General features: G+C 40.7%; 1 protein-coding gene across 18 annotated transcripts in view; it reads left to right on the top strand.

Annotated features, from left to right (window-relative positions):
- ANK3 (ankyrin 3) overlaps window positions 1-20463 on the top strand; it is a 594595-nt gene that overhangs the window by 294457 nt on the left and 279675 nt on the right. The window lies entirely within an intron of this gene.

A 20463-nucleotide genomic window follows, 5' to 3' on the forward strand; every position in this document is an offset into this window, starting at 1 on the left:
TTGCATGTTGGAGACCAAGCTAAACGAGGCAGAGTGGCAACCGTCCGGTAGCTCCCTGCAGAGGAAGGAGGAAGAGAGGAGCACCATTAAGCACTCCATGTAGAGGGAACCACAGGAAGATCCCCAGTTCAATTCAAATGGGCACACAGAATGTTCTCAGCAAAGCTGAGCCTTGGAGGGAGAGTGAGCCGGATAGACCAGCAGAAGGACAGGAATCCCGTGCCCACAGTGATGGAAGTCGGAGAGAACATTGGAGTATGCAAGAAACAAACATTATTTTGGAGCAAAGGGGACATATGGCAGTAAATGTGGTTGGAAAAATAGTCAGGGACCTGGTCATGAAGGCCTTGGTATCCCATTGTACAGGATGGAAATTATCCTGCTCAAAGGAGAGAGGGTCTCGAGTGGCCTTTAATGGTGTTGGTAGAGAGAAGAGACTGAAGAGCTTTCTGGATTTAGAGCCATCACGCAGCCATCAGTGTCGGAGACGGCAGCTGGGAGAGCAGTCAGTACGCACTGATGGTGATGCAGGCTTGAGAGATGCTGAACTAGGGAAGAGACTCTGACGATGGAGAAGGGGTGTTGCAGTGAGAGATATTTAGGGGAAGACTCAGTAGAACTTGGCGATGGATTACACGTAGGATGTGAAGGGGAGATCAGATTCTAGGGTAAGTGCCAAGTTTCTGGCTTGAAGCGGAAGATAAAGAATTAAATTTCCTGGATTCATTTCTTTTCTCCCAAGATATTTCTTGACCTCTTAAAAATGTACCAGGTAGGGTTTTAAATTGCTTTCAGAGATGGAGGCTCATTTAATCTTCACAACAACCCTACAAAGAAAGTATTTTTCATATCCCCATTTTACAGATGAGGAAACTGAGGTGTGAGTCTTTAGGCTGTTCCCTCAAAATTACCACACTGATGAGTGGTAGAGCTGAGATTCCAGTTTGGAGAATCGAACTCTTTAACTTGTGCTCCTAACACTATACAGTGTATGTAGTTAAGGTTTTCACAGCTGTACATCAAACTGGGCTTGATTCAGAGAATCTTCTAAATGATAAGCTATTTTCTAGACATCTGGAACCTTGGAAAAACAGGCTTTATACCTCTAAGAAACTCAGTATTTAATGAATCTATTTTTCTTACCCTCTGCAATAGATTTTAATGTTTTACCTTAAGAATTTCTTTTTTTAATTTTGGAAAATGAAATGAAAAATGACCAACACCAGGACTTCAGATCCTCAGACGTGTTGCTGTAGTAACAAGAGAAATGTCTAGAGTGTGCACTGCACACCGGGCAGCGTGCAGAGTGGTTCCCTGTGGATTATTCCATTTTTTTCTCGCACCATTTCTATGAGGCAGGTATTATTTTCATCCCTATTTTTTTCATAGCTAAAACCAAGGCCCAAAGAGACTAACTTGCCTGGGGTCATCCAGCTAGTAAGTGGTGGGCCTGGACTTCAATTGGGGTCATAGGACTTCGGAATCTGTATTTGACCATTGGGTTTATTGTTACGAAACTGTAGCAGGGTCATTTAGGGTTAAAGCAATTTAAAGATTTGAGAACATATTTCGGGAGACATGAACTGTTGAGTGCAATCTCTTACTCTAGAAGGCTGGTGCTTCCAGACTTTGTCCAGGCTGTCCCACGCCTGGCTACCGAGGTGCCTGTGGCACCCATGATGTAAGATGCCAGGCAGGGTGAGGCTTTAGGGGAGAGGGTGGTGTGGACCCTAATGGGACAAAAGGGATCTACTCTGTTTCCTGCTCTGTAGAGTGGATGGGCTCCAGATCTCTAGGGAGCCTGGTTTCTCCATCAGCATACTTGATATTCTGTACTGTAATTATGTGTTTATATGTGTGTCTCACCTGGGAGGCCGTGAGCTCCTTGAGGGCAGAGGTGGTATCATACTCAGCTACTACCAAACTGGGGCTTGCAGAGTAGGTAGGTGGGTGGGAAGGTGGGTAATGTAAGGGAGGGGAGGGAGAGAGGTGGACGCATGGATGGATCAGTGGATGGCCTGGGTAGGTGAGAGGCGGTATTGGGTAACAATTAAGAACGTGCACTACAGGGTAAGACTGAGTTCAGATGCTGGCGCTGTAACTTAGCTTGTGTGACCTTGTGGGATTTATTTAACCTCTAGATGCCTCAGCCTCTTCACCTGCAAAATGAATATAATAGTAGTATATACTTAGGCACAGGGCTTCAATGAATTAATACTAGATTTCAATGAATTACTGTTAGAACAGTGCTTGTCACAAAGTAAGAGTCATACAGTGGTAGCTGTTGGAGTTCATAATGAGCAGGCAGGTAGAGGGGAGAATGAATAGACAGTTTCCATCCTGAGCCTTCAGGGATTGTCCCAACAAGTCAACTCACTGCAGCCAGGCAGGGAAGCTCCCTGGGAGCACATAAGGCCACTGCCCTGTTTCCCCTCTTCCCCACCTGGAGCAGGGTGGATCGAAGAAGGCTTAGCTCACTCGTAGGGAAGGTTGTAGACCTCTGTCCCCTGACACTGCATGTACTTAGGCGTAGGGAAGCAGTGCAGTAACACTTGTCAGCTGCTTGGTTCTCTGTGCGTTGTTACTGTCATGGCACGTTTTTCCCTTAACAAAATCATCTGTTCAATTAAAAAAAAAAAAGTAACATTTTCTTGCTTTTGACTAGTTACCTTAATAAACAGTACAGGATCATGTTAGGGATAAATTATACATTTATTAACATCTGAATATGTGATTTTAAAGTTTTTTGTTGGCGTTGTCACCAACATACTGCATCCCTTCATTACTCTTCAGGCCCATGATCTTTCCTGTCTTTTAATTTTCCTTTGGCTTGAAGATATATTGTTGGGGGTGTGTGTGTGTGTCTCTTATTGAATCTCAGTATGGAAAAGTGTTAGCTTCTCGTAGGCATGCTTGAGGAAAAAGGATTCAGCAGTGCTTTAAACTCTTTACAGGTATATTATTAGGGAAGTTTACGTTAATCGCATCATATTTTACCTGCATCTTTTCATCAGCTAAAACGTACTGTGTACTTCCATTGTGCCTGTCACTGAACAGGGGACAGGTAAGATAAAGGATGGGCCCTCTAGGTCCATCTACCTGCTCTTTTAGATTCTGCTCGTCTGACTGTACACAGGGAGGAGCGAGGGACTGAAGGAAAAAATGAGTATTTTTTCCATGGATCTACAGTGTGCTGGGTGCCGTTTGCATTCCTCATCTTATTTGAATTTTTGTCAGTCTTGGGCTGTAATGTTATCCATACGTACAGAGGTATTAGCCTAAGCTTGAGTTTGTTACGTAACTTGCCTCAGTTACAGAAGTAGCTGAGCTGAGAGCCAAGGTCTCTGAGGTTGTGAGTCCCTTGCTTGGCCGTCAGAACCTCCACAGAATAGGTTTTTTAAGGGAGGTCCTTACTAATAGGCATCTCTGGTGAATTCTTACGTCAAGAGAAGAATTACCACCTTTGAAATGTTTAAAGTTCAACTATTTAGTAATTGGGATTTTTACGACTTAAATCATTTAAATTTAACTGCAAAATCTAAATGCTGTATAAACTGTTACACTTAAGTTAGTGTAATTCTACATTTAAAAGAATTAAGAGGAACCCAGTCACTGGAAAAAAAAAAAAGAATCATTAGCTTATATCTATTGATTGATGTATAGGTTAAATATTAAAAAAGAATTTCTAAGCACGATGTTGTGCTGTCAGTTACATAATCCCAGTTTTATTCTAAAGAGAATTTCTATACTTGTATGGAAAGGTAACATTTGGAAACAAGCACTCTGCTGTAATTTTACCCAAATTGGTGTTTCTAGTTTGTGCAAATTAAAAGTAGAAGAGTTGAAAGCACAGAGATGAAAATCAAGCTTGAATCTTTTACATACGAATCAGACTTTTCTGGCACTTATCCCATTCACTCAAGATTATGCTTCCCTGGACCCAAAGTGGTGTCATGAACTAGAACGGACCATCATTGTCAAATACAGGAGTGCCTATAAAGTGGGTAGATTTCAACTTAGATTGAGTCGGTTCCAGTAAATTATTTCTCAGTCATTGGTGGCCTCCCACTAATTAGGATCGTATCATCAGTTCTGTTTGAATTTAGATGCAGCCTATTAGAATGTGTAGAGACTAATGTTCAGACCTGGCAGCTCTGTAGCTTGCCAGAACAAAAGCCACCTAGTACCATCGGCTTCTGAGAAGGACGTAGGGACCGCATGGAAGAGAACCGAGGGAGGGAACCTGGCCAGAGAGGGTTGGATCGAAGGAAGCCAAGATTTCCTAGTGACTGGGAGTTGGTGCTACTGAAATGTTTATAGTCTACATGCAGATCCCCTAGAAACCTTGTGATTTTAATACAAACAGCATTATTTTATCTTAAAATATAATTTTGTAAGAGGTCTGTACAGTTGAAGAGGGTATGAAGACAGTCAATTTTGTTTAGTAAAGGATTAAAAACATCAGTAAAGTAGGCAGGCAATAAGGAGGAGGATGTGGGGAGAGGGCTAATTATGACAGTTGATGGTTCTGGAAAGAGTGGGCTTCGGGGCTAGATGTGCATTTATATCACAGCTGCTCCTGATTAGCTGTGCGGACTTGAGCTAAATTTCTATGGAACTCAGTTTCCTTATTGGTCAAGTAGGGATATTAATCCTTTACCTGCATACATATTGTAAAGAGTAGAAATATTGTAAAAGAGTTTTGCAATTTCCTGGCATAAAGGGATACTTCCAAGGGCTTCCAGTTTCCCTTAGAGTGTGGGCTCGCAAGTGTAATCCAGTGACTGTAGCCAGGAAGGAGGCAGAGGAACTGAGAAAAGGGAGAATGGTTTTAAGAAGTTTTATGTGGCAGAAGTACTCGAATTATTTGATGAATAAAATGTTACTAATAGATTGGCATCCTCAAACAGCAACTTGAGTCCTACAATTCAGCTCTTTGCAAACTTTTCTCTAGCCCTTGGGGAATTGAAATCTGTCATTTTGAGAAATACTCCCAAAGACTCATGTTAAATACATTTTCCATTCATTAACACTATTATTAATTAGTTTCTTTCAGTAGTTAAATGATACACTAGGTAGATATTAAAGAAAGCTTAAGAACCGGATGTAAGGATCGAAGTGTCAAATACTTCTTTTAACAGATGAACTTTATTTTGCAGATTTGGCCATAATGTTGAACTATTTATAAAGGAAAAGTACTCAATTGGGCTGAATGAAACAATCTTCACTGGATAGTTTATGCATTATAATTATTGAAAAGAAACAATGTACCCTATGTAGTATATCTACAACAGATACATATACACACACTGTATTTCATTACCAACTAGCTCATCACCCCCTCTAGGTAGCGTGCCTATACATGTTACTACAGTTGCAGCATAGTCAGGGACCAAAAGAAGAGGGATGAATTTGGCCAATATAGAGTCATCACCTTTTATACCTCGTTTCAGAACTCAAAGCAGCCTGTTTACTGTCTTCCTTTACCAGCACATTCCCTTCTTTCTTCTTTCTCAGACTGCCCCTGGGGAGGGCTTCTACCATTTTCAGTCAAAGACGCAGCAAGTTACCCTGCCCCAGACCAAACTGGCCCACTTCAATAACTACCACTTAGAATTATTAGTGTGTTTAAATACTCCCACTCACCCTAAACCACATAGAAAAACCTGAATCCTGGACGTCTCTCATCTTTATGATAGGCTCTGTGTGATTTTTCACTTTTTGAAGAGGACAGTACAGTGAGACTCCCAATAGCAAAAGTATATGGAATATAATTGACCCTTTCTTTCATGTATTGAACTATAATTCATTGGGGAACTACAGCGGGCCAGGCACTCTATCAAGTGCCTTGAGTACTGTGTTGAATCCTCATGCATGGGTGGTATTATTCTAATTCTCTGTATTAGGGGAGTTGTGCTCTGAAGGTTTCAGCAAGCCTAAGGCTGCACAGTTAGCAAGTGTAAAGCTGGAATTCACACCCAGATCCGCCTGATTCCCAGCCCTGTGCTTGTTGCCTCACTCCTCACCCCTCCTTCCCACCAGACCCAAATCACTTGCCAGTAACCACTGAGAGCACAATTTCCCCCAAATACTAGGCTCCATAAATTGAATCTTTCCTAGACCGTGGACTGCCTTGCTGGGGTTTCTGCCTCTAGAAAATTCCTAATAGAATCCTTCTTGTGATTTATCACTTCCTAAAAGAAAAGTACACAGTGGGGTGTGGAAGGTAGGAGAGTGATGATACTGGATGTGATAAATCAATTTTCTTAACTTTCAAGGCACTTTGACTTTACACATTTACTTGAAATGCATGCTACCTTGACAAGATCATTATCGTATTAATGGTAAAATAAAGAAGTGAATATAATTAATTCCCAGACGTTTGTAATTTTGAAGATAAGTGGTGAGGTTATTTTGTGTTGGCTAATTTCTTGGGTTTTGAAATGAGTTGTGTTCCCATGTACTTGCCGATGCCGTCCATCTCACGCCTTATCATTTTTTTTATGAGAAAACTGTAGGAAAGCTGGTTTTGAACAACTCACTCAGGGTCTCAAAACAGACTAATTTTTAGGGGCCTAGATTAAAAATTAAAATACAGTTTGTAGAATGGTAAGAAATTAACACCACCATCAAAAAGCTACTTCAGCTGATGGCAGACAAAATGTTAGAATTTGAGTCTCCATGGGCTTTGCCAGTCTCTTTTGTCCTCAGGGTAGAAAAGATCTCTTAGGTCTTATGAAGTGATACTTTTTTCCCCCTTGACAGTAAGAACAATGGGTTTTTAAAAACAAAACAAAACAAAACAAAAAAAACCACTTTAATTTGGGAAGACAAGTTGGTAAAAATTAAAGTCTTCTAAAAATTTATTACTTAGAATGGATGATTTTAGGCTTTACTAGCCAGCATCTGTGTGAATCAATAGGAAACTTGTAAGCGAGTTTACGATAATGTAATTGGTAGGTGCCATAGGCGGTTATCTCTGTTAATACTTAAATGAACCCTCTGAGGTAGGTGGCAATATTCTCATTTTGCAGATGAAGAGAATGAGGCTCAGACATTGAACTGATCAGTAACAGCAAAAAGGAGAGGCAGAACTTGACCCCATAGCTGTCATACTCGAAGGCCTTCCCTACCCATGTTTCACTGTTCTGCTTGCAGATTATTCACTGGTCATGTAAAATTCTTGCATTTGGAGAAGTCTTATACTTTCATTTTTCACTATTTCTGAGTCAGCTTTCTAATCATTTTTATGCCTCACCATCACCAAGGTTATCATTCATTTGTTTTACATGATAAATACTAAATCAGAAGTGCTTTTTAAATAATGATACATGACTTTAAGCTCTGTTTTTATCTTTGCATGTTACATGGGGACTTTCAGGATTATTGCAAAGCACAGCAATTTTGAATCAGGTACAAAAAGATCATCACTGACATTGGACTTGTGGATTTATGGTAGTCTGGGGAAGCCATTTGTCCACGCTTTTTTTTTTTTTTTTTTTTTTTTTTTTCTATTAGTAAATCCTCAAGATGTCCAGGCTCATAATTCCCGGCCACATTCCTGCTACCCGGCTGCTTAGGGGAGGAGGAGAGAGGATGTGCTAGAAGGTTCTGAGGTCACTGAATGCTCGCTGCTCCCTCCCTCTCCGGTAGAGACCTGCTGTCCCTTTGCGCGGTGGCTCCGTCACTGCAGCCTAATTCAATAACATAATGAGTATATTTACTTAGCTCTGTCAACACTCAAAATACATTTGCCTGCCCCTACGTAACAGGAAGATAACCATACCGATGTTTAAAAATGCTGAATACAATTAATTTCTTTCCTTTGAAGAATGGCCATTGTTAACGATCCTGCTTTACTATGCCTCTTCAGCGGAGCAGTTCTCTGCCATCTAAAAATAAATGGTTTTGTTAGGCACATTTATTCCATCCACATTCATTCCAAATGAAGTTACTGTATTAATACTGGTAATTCAGGCGTCTGAAATCCACACATCACTTGTCTTCATTAGCGAGGACTTAGTGATCCTGATCATCGTCCTCATTTCCAGTCTGTGATTCATTTCAGAAGGTTTTGATTGTGCCTCATCTTAGCTGAAATTGGATCTTTGAGGGTGACCACGAATACATTTAAAATACGTGTTTTCCCTGGGGACTGTGTTAAGCCCTGGCACGTGTGAGCCTTGGTGCTGATTTTCCACAGACATTCAGTGTGGGTAAGTCAGTGGGGCTTTCTCTTGCTCTGCTGTGTGTGGGTCCAGACCCTGGTCTTTCCCTGAGCTCCCCACGGAAGAGCCCTGTCTTCACTGCTGCTTGTCATTTGATTTTATATAACAGGTTTCAGTGGATTTTCCACAGGATGAGATTAAAATAATTATGTAGCCATCCATTTGGCATCTGAGAAGCATTATTTTTGATTTATTTGTTTTGGGATGGATTAGTTAGGATTTTGTTCTCAGTGTCAGGAAGGGAGAGTGTTCTTAGGTGCATTTGGCATTCTCGGCTTTGACCTGCTTTCCTGGAGCTTCCTTTCAGCTTTAGTGGAACCTAAATTATTAATATGATCTGTGCTGTTTCTGCACACAGTGCTTAATCCAGCCTCTTTTCTTTTGAAAGTGCTACTGAGGAATCTCTGAAATCATAGGAAAATTGATTTTTGGAGGTTCTGTGGAAACAGCAAATGGGTCTGGGCAAGAGCTGTGGAGTCACATAGGGTTTGAGTCTTGCCATTGTCACTCCTTTGTTGAGTCGTCTCAAGGCAGTTACTTAACCTCTCTGAGCCTCTGTGCCCTCATCCATCATAACAGCTATCGCAGAGAGGTTATGAGGACAAAATTAAATCGATCCTGATGTGTCCAGCACAGTGCACTGATTCATCAAATGTTCATTCCTCCCACTTCCCCACTCCTTTCCTCTTTCTCTTGTACACTTGGAAGAAATGAGAGTTCTGTTTTATGCTAAGTGTATTTAGTGAGAGGTGTCAGTTATGATGGGGAAAGTAAATTTGCTGAAGTTATTAAAAGCAAAGGGTAAGAAATAAAAAGTATATGTTTATATAGAGAAAAAATATTTACATGTACACATTTACATATATATTATATATTCTCTCTCTCTATATATATATATACATATTTATATATATTCCATAGATAGATAGATTCTACATAGGACAATTAAACCCAGAGCCAAATTTCATTAATTTTCATAAGCAGGAAATGTGGTTTGTGGAGTGAGCGTTGAAGGTGGTGTGGGATGTGGGGCGCTGGGGTCCTCTGGAGGTGCAGGGCTTTCCCAGGATCCTTAAGCACAGCGCTGGCTTATTCTGCAGCAGGCACCCCCCACCCACCCACTCCCACCTCCATTGCAGGTGTCTCCGTCTTCTTGGTAGATTTTCTACACTGAGTGACAAGCTGGACCTTCTGTCCTGGGCCGGCCTCAAGGCATTTACCTTTACCTTCCCATTGAAGGTCTCGCACTGACAGCTGCTCCTCGACTCCTGGAGTGAAATCCACTTGGAGGAAACGAGTCAGCCCAAGTTCAGTTTTAGTGACTCTCCTGTCAGTGCTCCAGAGGCTGTCTCTGATGTGTGTTTCCCAGGGACAATTAAGGAGAAGTAGGCAAACCACGGACAGACAGGTTGGCTTGCTAACTATGCATGTCCAATCATAGAAGACTTCTTGGAGAGCCTTTGATGGCATTGAATCCCTTTTGTGCCACTTTTACTCCCTGCTTGATTATCTGTAATCTCCTGGGGCATCCCGTGAGTCCTCTGACTTAGTTTTCCTCACCATGAAAATAATCGCTGTCCATTGTAGACACAACATTCAACACAGGGAGGCCAAGGTCACCCAGAGGGCATCAGTATTATCCTTCTGAATTATGTTTTCCCAGTATTTTTCTGACCGTGGGTCTACTTAGTGTCTTCGTTCCTCTCTTTTTCTCACTTATCTTTCTTTCCTTCTCTTCCCTTTTTCCCTAAAATTAGTAGAGATGAGATAATGGTGGTAGCTCCTGTTTGGTAACCTGATTTTTTCACTAAACGGTACAATATAAAGGTATGTTCATGTCAATAAATACATTTCTGTAAGTCTCTATGGATCTATGTAGTATTCTACTTTATAGATGTGCCAAATTGTAGTCAACTACTCTCTTATTTTTATATATTCTTTTCAATTTTTGTTGTTGAGAAAAATGACACAAAGGACAGTACAGCTTCATCTTTTTCTAACACCACAGTGTTCTTGTTTTCTGCTCTCCTTATATCTGGTGGTTTCTTAGTGTAGCATTCGAGGTCCTCCATTCTCAAGCCAGAGCCCATATTTGCAATGTCATTTTCCCCAAATCCACCCGTGGATCTGAGTTCTAGTCGGAATGACCACCTTTCACCCTTCCCAGAGCATCTCCCCTGCTTCCCACCGCTGGTCTTTGTGTTGGTCTGCCTGCAGGACCTCCGTCCCGCGCCTCCCCTTCCAACTGTTCGGGCTCATCTGCAATCCCACCTTCTTACTGGGACACTGGTCTACCAGCTGGAAGTAACTTGTTTCCTCTTAACTAACACAGCTACTTGTACTTCCTTGGAAACTTAAGATACTCTGCATGGAATTATAGTCTTTTATATATGAAGACTTCTAGATGGAAACGTCACAAGTCTTGATTTTGAATTTTGGCAAGGCCCCTAAGATGGCGACTTCTGTTGCTTTTTCCTTGTCTGTTTTTTACTGAGGATCTTGGGACAACGGTAAGGAGAGTCCTTCCCAGCTCCAAGAGTTCACTCGTGCTCCTGCAGGACTACAAATTCTTTGGATCTGGATGTCTATTGATTCAGAGTGTGTTCTCCCCAAGCCCCCTTGGCTCTGTCCTGTTGAATGAATAAATGGCAGTGACTACGCAGCCCTCTGCCCAGGGCTCTGTGCTCCCCCTCTAGCCTTCAACTGAGATTTTTTTAGGCCTGTGGCTCTCAACTGGCAAGAGAAGAGGCTGTGTCACATTCACCTGGGGATAGGGTGACCAGCCAGCCTGCTTTGTCCATGACTGAGGGGTTCCCAGGATGCGGGACTTTCAGTGCTAAAGTTGGGACTGCCCTGCCCTTCTTCCCAAGGGAATATTAGAATTGGTAGAACATGGCAGGGGAGGGGGGTGGGGGATAAATCATGGAGCAGGGGAGAGGTCCTCTGTGCCACCTGGCTCTGAAACCCTCTCGGCTTTGCTTCCTTGGAGGGTCTTGCCTTCCATCAAAGGTGATGGTGTCACTCTTTCTCCTCTAGGAGTCCATGTCCCATTTTTAATTTCCAGTGTCATCAGTGGGCATTTTTCCTTCTTAAATTTCCTGCCATCTCCTGATCGTTGCACTCAGTGGACCGTTTACTTGCTATGCCATCACAAGTGTAGGAAAGTACAGCAAATGTAGCTTTGAGCAACGACTCCAGCTGGCATTATGTAGGGTCTCAACTCGGACCCAGTTGCTTGTGCTTTGTTTTTCTCTCTCTGCCCCTTCAACTCCCTGGTTCGTATGTTTCACTCACCTTCTTGCTTAGAGCATCCCCGTCTCTGCCTTGCCAAAGCTGTCACCTTCCACCCACCCCACCTGCAAAGGGAAGGACACACTCACCTTCCACTGATCTCACCCCTGGGGAGGCTGCCTGTTCTGGTTGCCCCTTGCCACTGTGTATGGGGGGATTGGACACCAACAGACATAAAGAACTTTACTACTTTCCAATTTAATTCCAGCTTACAGTCTTGCGTCCTGGTCAGAGGGAATTCACCGTTGTTTTACTAGGAAATGTTTAGATGGGGGCCGCTACAGATCTACATAACTAAAATGTTACATTTGCAAGAGAATCACATTTTACTCTAATTTACATGATGAAGAGAACAAATGTGTTTTCAAATGGTTTTACAATAAATACCGGGTTAAAAAAAACTCACATACCATGCCTCCATTTTCATACCAATAACTCAAATCATATGTAACGGATTAATAATGATTTATGGACTGCAGATGAAAATATGATTCAGTCACTTCATTAGAATGAGTAAGTGACTGATGTAATTTCATTTAAATGAAGAAAAGATGTACTGTAGCTATTTGAACCTATAGGACAAACGTAAAGGACGGATCCATCAGTTTTGAAGGGCAGAGTTGTGTGGAAAATTCCCAAAGAGTGTCCAGAGTCATGGAATGTTAGAGGTGAAAGGAACCTTTGAGGTCACTGAGCTTGGCCTCTGCAGAGCCTGCCTCTCCTTGACAAGAGCCCTGTGAATTGCTTGTCAGTCTTGGCCTCTGAATTGCCTGTGACTGCAGGTGTCCTACCTCTAAACTTAGCCCACACCGTTTCTGGACAGTTCTGAATGTTAGCATGTACTCTCATTTTGAGACTAAATCCAGCGCCCTGTTATGTCCACCCATATGCCAGCTCTTTATATAGATGGAGAGAGCGATGTGTTGGCGCTGCATCTCCTCTTAGCTGAGTGTTCTTGGTGTCTCACCAGTCCTCGTGAGACAGTTGCAAAGCCCCTTAATTCCCACTGACCCATCATGCAGTAGGTACCCCGAATTGGCATACTAGTTTGCAGGGGGTTTGTTTAGCTCATAACATGTTGATACAGCACAGCTTCAGCTGTTGCCACTGTTGGTAAAAGGGGCCAAGGTCACAGTCACTTTAGGGGGAAGACAATTGAGAGCCTGTTCAGTCCCTTTTCATGGGAACTTTGTTTCTGTTTGTATATGGATTTTAGCTTTCCTTTTTTTTTTTAATTGAAGTATACGATGTTGTGTCAATTTCTGGTGTACAGCATACTAGTTCAGTCATACATATATATACATATATTCGTTTCCATATTCTTTTTCATTATAGGTTACTACAAGACATTGAATATAGTTCCCTGTGCTATACAGCAGGGCCTTGTTATTTTATATATATTAGTTAGTAATTTTGTCTCCTGGTTGGCATCAAAATATAGTATATACATTTGATGAATTTGTGGATACATTGGAACATTTATAGGCCATACCTAAAAGTAAATATATAAAGAAGCAAAAGTTCTGTCTCTTTTAATACCTCATCTTCCATATCTTCCATTGTAATACCGCCCATTGCTTTATCCCTCGTACTTGGGAATTATTTTCTCAGTAGTTAAGAAGTACCAACCATGTGCCCTGCATTGTTCTTTCCTTCTTTTTCTACTTGGTTTCTGCCCTTCCATTTTGTTTTTTTCCCTTATCATCTTCATCATAAAAGTGTTTACTAGAATTCACTAGGACAGATAGGAATACTTCAGTTGGATACCAGAGAGGAACAAATTGTGGAATGTGTTAAACTTATCAAAGATTGACTTTTCATATATTTCAGATTAACCTGTTTGAGGTAAACAGTTGGCTTCTTAGAGACTAACTTTTGTGGGCTGAATCCTTAGAAGCTAAGGCACGTGGATTATTTTGACAGAAAAATTAGCCAGTAATAAGGACATAAAAGTAGCAAAATTGTGAAATAATTTGCTAGAGCACAGTGAATATGAAATCTGCGTATTGTTTTGATTCACAAACATTTGGTTCAACAAATATGTATGCTTTGGGAATACAAAGAAAGATCAAACATACTTCTAGTTCTTTGGAACTGGTAGTTTCATAAGGGAGACAGACATGTTTTTAAATTTCTTATTGAAGTGTAGTTGATTTACAATGTTAGTTTCAGGTATATAGCACAGTGATTCAGTTTTATATATATATATACATACATATATTTTTCTTCTTTTCAGATTCTTTTCCATTATGTTATTATAAGATATTGAATATAGTTCCCTGTGCTATACAGTAGGTCCTGGCTGTTTATCTGTTTCATGTATAGCAACATGCCTGTTAATCCCCAACCCCTAATTTATCCCTCCCTGCTCTTTCCCCTTTGGTAACTACAGTTGGTTTTCTATATCCGTGAGTCGAGACAGACAACTTTAAAAGAATTTAAATAGTCTCATAGTTGATACAGGAATGTATAAAGTGAAATGGAGGTGGTATGAAGGGGCAGGTCTACCAGGACAGAGGGTAGAGAGATGTGGACACTGAAGCTGGCTCTGAAGACTGAGACGTGTGGGCAGACGGCGTAGAGAGCACAGTTAGAAGCTTTTAGAAGTAGGAGGGAGCGGACACGATGGCTCAGTGTGGGGTAGAACAGAAACGAAGGAGCCAGGAAGGACAGGTCAGAGATGTCCAATGTGAGCATCCGAGAGGTGAGTTACACCTTGTATTAAAGGAACGCAGAGAATTGGCTTACATTTATGCAACATGTGCCCTCCCTCCTGCTTTCCCTTACTCCTATCAACTCTTTTAATGTTTTTGCAAAGTGAAAAGATGTTTTATGTTAACTTTTAACTTGGGTTTTCAATGTTAGCCCAGAAGTATCCAAGTTCAGTATTTGAAACACCCGTGAGAACAGAAATCCACTCAGCTGATAAATTAGAAACCTGGAGAATGATTACTGAATTATTCTGAGACATGTTGAAGCCATTGCTTTTGGTCTGGGCTGTCATTCATTGTACGTGATGAATTTAGAAATGCTAGTGACAGGCTTCTTGCCTTTAGATTATGACAGCCTTCATGGTGAGGACTGTGAAGTTGTGTTCACATTCCCCCATACACTGTAAGTACTTGTTACATTCACAGTAAACCCTTTATAAGGGTGACATGCTTTAACGTATCCTTCCATTTTGCGAGCAGTGTATTTATAGTCATTTTTTTTAAAAGAAAGAACTAGAAACATAGAAGAAAATCACCCATGGTAAAACTGCATGATCAATCCATTTCTTTCATGAAACATCTTTAAAGGTTTAACTTTCAGAAGTTCAGAGAAATGAAAAAAGGAAATATCTTGAAAAGCAATTTAATAGGAGAACAGTTTTTTCTAACAAATATGTTCATTAACAGAAATGGGCTTGATTGCACTTCGAATACGAGAGTTCTCTGAAAGTTTGCCAAACTGATTCTAGTAACATGCACCAGATTTAACTTTCCTGAAATGTGCTACTTTTATTGAAAGAATAGTTCGTTTGAAGCTTCATTTTAAAGACTTCTGCAAAAAAAAATTTAAATGCACTCAGTCGACCTTTGTAAAACACTTCTGGGAGACATACATAATATTTTGATGAAAAATGTTGCTTAAATATTAAAACCCAAGGAATGTCATTACCCGAAAATACACGAGATGAATTTTTTTTCTACTTGTATGTTTGTGTTTGTGTGTTTGTATATTTGTCTTTAGTTTTAATTTCATTAGCTTGACAACTGGATACCAGTATTTGCAGTTACTGGTTCTAGGAGAAATGAACAGACATCTAATCTGAGTTTAGCTTAGTTGAGAGCTGGCATAGACCAAATGAGAGAAAGCAGTCCACGGTTTTTTTGTTTTTGTTTTTTTAAAGATAAAATAGGTATCTACTGCTCAGTGCAATAGATAGTTAACAAGAAGTTCCCTGGATAGAACGTTGTGAAATACACAATAGCCCTTGACGATCTAAAGAAATCCTTATATGTTAGGATAATTGTGTCTTGATTTATCTGTCTTTGAGGTTCACTATCCAAGTATCATAAAATGAGGCGGGCATCCCATTTATGAAGAGAGGTCTTCCTAGACTCTGTGTTTTGTGCTGTAGACCACAGCTGGGACATTTACTTCAGATATGGCCAGGAAGTCCCAAGGTCCCTTATGTCATAATGGGGACTGTGATAGGAATGCCTAGCCCAGACTTTTTGCTTGAACTTGCAATTTAATGCGGAGCTTATAATTGCATTCTCAGCGATATTTAGTTTAATCTCAGAACAATGAACTGTTTATGGTAATGTCTTAGTAAAACATGGTACTGAAGCAGAGACGTGTGGCACCGGGAATCCCTCGGCTTTTACGGAAACCTACAGCAAAAGACATTCACTTTGTTTATTTGCCTTACAGTTATATGTCTGGAAAATTCTGAAAGTAACTCTTAGTTCTTAGAATCTTACGGTTTTTTAATGTTTCCAGGATAATTTTTTTAATTGAGTTATAATTTACTTGAGCCAAATGCAGTGATGCTAAGTGTAGATTTAATCATTTTAACAAATACATAGTTGTTTAACCCATTCACCCAACAAGAGAACCTCTTCATTGTCCCTGAAAGTTCTTCTGTGCCGTTTCCCACTCAGCATCCCTTCTCCACTTGAAGCAGCCGATGTTACAATTTCCAGCACCGTTGTTCATCAAAGATCAAAGAAGGATCTTTAAAATTATGTTTTCTTTTTAAGGAATCTTTTCCCCCATAGGCAACCATTCAGATCAAGATCATTGATCAAGAATGGGGATTGATCCAGAATGGGGATCTGAAACTTGGCCACATAGAACTTCAGTGGGCTGTTTCTCAAACACATGTGAGCATCTCACATGTCCTGTTGTTACTGAAAGAGGAGCAGATCCATTTCCAGTCTGTCAAAAAGATTTCAAGTAATTTTCTTTCTTGCTGCATTTTGAATTTGGCTCTATTTTAATTTTCACTTCTGGAAAAAAAATGTCAGCAGTGCCTTAACTTTGAGTGGTATGTGCACATTTGTGTGGGGTGGAATGAATGATCAATTAATGGAAATTTAGTAAGAATCATCAATAAATGTCATGGATAAAGCTGAAAAACTCAGTTAACCTCTCCCACCGCCCACCCAAATGGAGAGAAGCAGTGTTTGCCTTGGTATCCCATCAGCCTCTGTGGAGTGATAAGGGAATAAGTAAAATATTCTTCACATCTTGTCCTTCTCTGTGAGTGTGTGCCATTGCTTCCAAGGGGAGGCTCCATCATTTGGTTCTCATGGTAACCAGATAGAGTACTTCCATTCTCTCCCTTGGAAAAAGAGAGAGAGAGAGGGAGAGAGAGTGTCTGTGTATCTGTGTTGAGCATTCCATATGGCCCTTAGAGATTTTCCCTTTCTTTCTTTTACCTAACGTTCTCTTCTTGGTAATTTCAGAGGCAAGATCGGAATAGACTGAGCAAGGCAGAGACAGAAAAGATTCCAGGTTAGGGGGCTACTCTGACTGCAGCGTTGCAGCACATGGAATATGGGGTGAAACTGCACTGCCACTGTGGTTTCTTCTTTATTAAAATAGACAAGCATTAGACAAGCCATAAAATTTCCATCTGCATTCACAGCAGGCTCCCACCACCCAAAATGCCCCCTTGTCTCTAAAACACCCAGGACTGAAACATTTTAACATTGGAGGCTAGCAGAATTATCATATTCAAGTTCTGAAAGAGATGCATCTCCTCATCTGTTCTTTGGATTGCCTCATCCCTTTCAGAGGATGTCACCGAGGACACCGGAGTTGGGTTGGAAAGTATCTGCAGTGCAGCAGAGGGCAGTGCAGGGGCCCTGGCTTGGTAATTCTGCTGTAGTTCTGCCTTCATCACCTCACCGGCCCAATCACCTTGAGAAGGAAAACAAAAGGCATTTTCACACAGGATGCCAACGATCCGTCCAGAAGCGAGGCACGCGTTTCCGTTTTAGCACAATTTTCTCCGTTGCCTGAAGGGCAAAGGCTTTTAATTATGGAAAATTTTAAGGCACAGAAACGTGAAAATCTCCTTCTTGGGCTAAAGGAAAAACTCACTTTTTCTTTTGCAAATTTCAAAACTGAGCATTTCCTTGACATTTTAGACGTCTATCGGAGGCATAGAGCCCTGAAAGGATGGTTCAGAAGGTAATTGTAAGCTCTGATCTTTTTAGCAAACTGTTCCCCCTACTTGGAGACTATTGTTTCAATTTTTTATAAAGGCGGTCTGATGAAAAATTTAAACACACTCTTTTAGGAGCAGGGCTCTGTTGGATGTTACACCAAGGTCCGATTTGGTAGGAACGGTTATGTAAGGTGGTCTCTGCCATCTATCTACATAATAGACTTCTCTCGTGAATCCACGGCTCTGCTCTTCACTCATCTCTCCCTGAAGACTTGATGTCAGTGGTATTTCTGCCTCGGTTAACTTCAGTGTAACAGAAAATTTTAATAACGTTACTCTGTTGGAGCAACATTGGCCAGGGTGGAGGTTGGGTGTGAGGGTATCCTTACCCTGGAGAGTAAAATACACTGTCCCTACAGTGAGATAATCATGGAAATTTAGTAAGAATGAAGTCACAGCAGGTTTGTCCACTGGATGATGGGATAAGATACTACAGTGCTGTCAGGGGGACTTCTCAGGACACGGAAGAGAGAAACTGAAAAAGACAAACTCTTGAAATCTCAAAAGGTGTGTGTTAATTTGTTATTTACAAAGGGCTTTCACACACATTATCACACTGGATCCTTGTAACTCTGTGGAAAGGATATTCTCATAGTCAAGAAGTTCTGTGACTTGCTCAAGGTCAGTTAGCCTTAGAACCCTGAGTGAATTTTCTCTCTCCCTCCCTCCTTCCTTCTTTCTTCCTTTCAACATGTTAGAGCATAGAATGTTCTCTTCTGAAGACAGGTGTCGTGGGCCCCGCAAACTGGGGTCCTTAGGTTCCAGTGTTTCTCTAGAGAACTGTTTGGGCTTTTAGACACAGGAATGGTATTTGGGCCCAAATTTAAAGTAAAAATAGTCTGTGTGTCTGTGTGTACCTCCTGCGTGGGACTAAAACTGGAGATTAAAGGAAATAACCAGGCAAATTTGCTTTCTACACCAGTCAAACCAGTTTACACTTCTGCTGTATGTTGACCTCCCTGCACCCTCTCCAGTGTTGAGTGTTAACTTTTTCTTCCTTTTGCCAAGTTCATAGTTGAACAATGTTCATGTCATTACTGTTTCAATTTGTCATACTTTATTGTTTGTTCAAATGAGTGTTTTTCTCGTGTGTGCTAGCCAATCATTTATGGATTGGCTGCTCACACAACTCATGTCTTCTGCAACTGTCCTTTTTTGTTTTTTAATTTTAATAAACCTTGTCTTTCAGTTCAGAAGGAAATAGGAAAGCCAGTTCATGTGGTTCTAATATTACTGTAACATGCAGAGATTGAGTTGGTACCAACATAAAATATTAAAGCTAAGATCTATTATTAAATAGCCAATTTCCAGATCAGTGAACCAGAATTATAGAAACTCAAAAGGTACCAAATTTTGATATTTCAAATAGGATCAACAGGACAAGTTAGGACCACAGCATAACCTGCTGTGGAGAGCAGTTCCCAGAATTTGTTTAAGCCATGAATGACACACCTCTTTTGTTGTTTCTGTATAATTTATATTAGAAAACCGAGGTGATATTTCTTAAGTGTGCATTCAGAGGACAGTTAGAGCAGCTATTCATTTTCTCTCTGGCACCGAACAACAAGAAAATCTAATACCCGTTCTCTTATTCTGCCAGAGCAATAGCTTCAGGCCTGTAACAATTTCAGGCATGGAACCACAGGGAAAGCAGTGAAGGAAGGTCCAGCCCTGTCTAGAGAGTGTCCCAGAGGCCTGGAGGAGGTGTTAAAAGTGTTTCCTCTCCTGGAAAGGTCATTAGCACTAAGGTAAAGAGGAAGACAGAATGGTTGGGTTTTGATCCACAGTTTTCAAGTACAGTGATTCAATGCTTTACTCCTAAAAAATATTTTTGCCCTTGGCAGGCAAGGGGCAACTAAGGTTTGGGAAAACTTACAAAGATTAAGTATGTGTGAAGTTGCTCCAGCAACTGTTGTGTGTGGTAATTTACTAGTAGTGTTATGAACAGTTATTATCACTGTCATCCCCCGACGTTAATAGTTTATCACTGTAATTAGGAGGCAGCTCTGCAGTCAGAGTCCCTGATTCCCTGTGTGTTACTCTTGTCTCTGTTGCTTTTACTAACTGCTTGGACTTGGATTTGTTAATTAATCTCATAAAGTCTGTTTACTTATCTATAAAACAGAGGCAGCAATAATCCCTGTCTCTAGGTGATTGTTGAGAGAATTTTCTGAAACGGTCAATACAACATGAGCACCACACTTGGAAGTGCTAAATAAGTCTCTGATGCTTTCTTTCTGTCCCACTAAAGAACATGCTTCAGATTAAATCTTGGTTGAGAATTGCGTAGACAAGTTTCTCATTACTCGCGCCAACAGGAGGTGTTTCTTAAACTTGAGACAACCAAGAGAGAGATGCTCTTAACAAGTGGGAAATGCCTGTAACCTCATTCGATATCATATAATTCAATCTTCCCTGCTAAGAGTAGATTGCCTTTTGTTGTTTTAGAGATTGATTCTGCAACAAATACTTGAAAAGTGTTCAGTGTAAATGATGATAGGTATTATCTATCAGGTTTTAATGAATAGAATTGAGAATGGAATCTGAGAGTGAGCTTCAAAACGTGTCCATCCATAACCCATTTCATAAGAATGTATCCATCGTTCATTCTGACTTCGTTAATACTATTTTGCAACTTACGTGTATTTTATATTGAATGACATCCTGTTATTTGAAAAAGCGCAGTCTTGTATTAAGAACATTTTGTTCATGTAGGAAGTT

This window comes from Camelus dromedarius, chromosome 8 (genome assembly GCF_036321535.1).
Source record: "Camelus dromedarius isolate mCamDro1 chromosome 8, mCamDro1.pat, whole genome shotgun sequence".
Lineage (NCBI taxonomy): Eukaryota > Metazoa > Chordata > Mammalia > Artiodactyla > Camelidae > Camelus > Camelus dromedarius.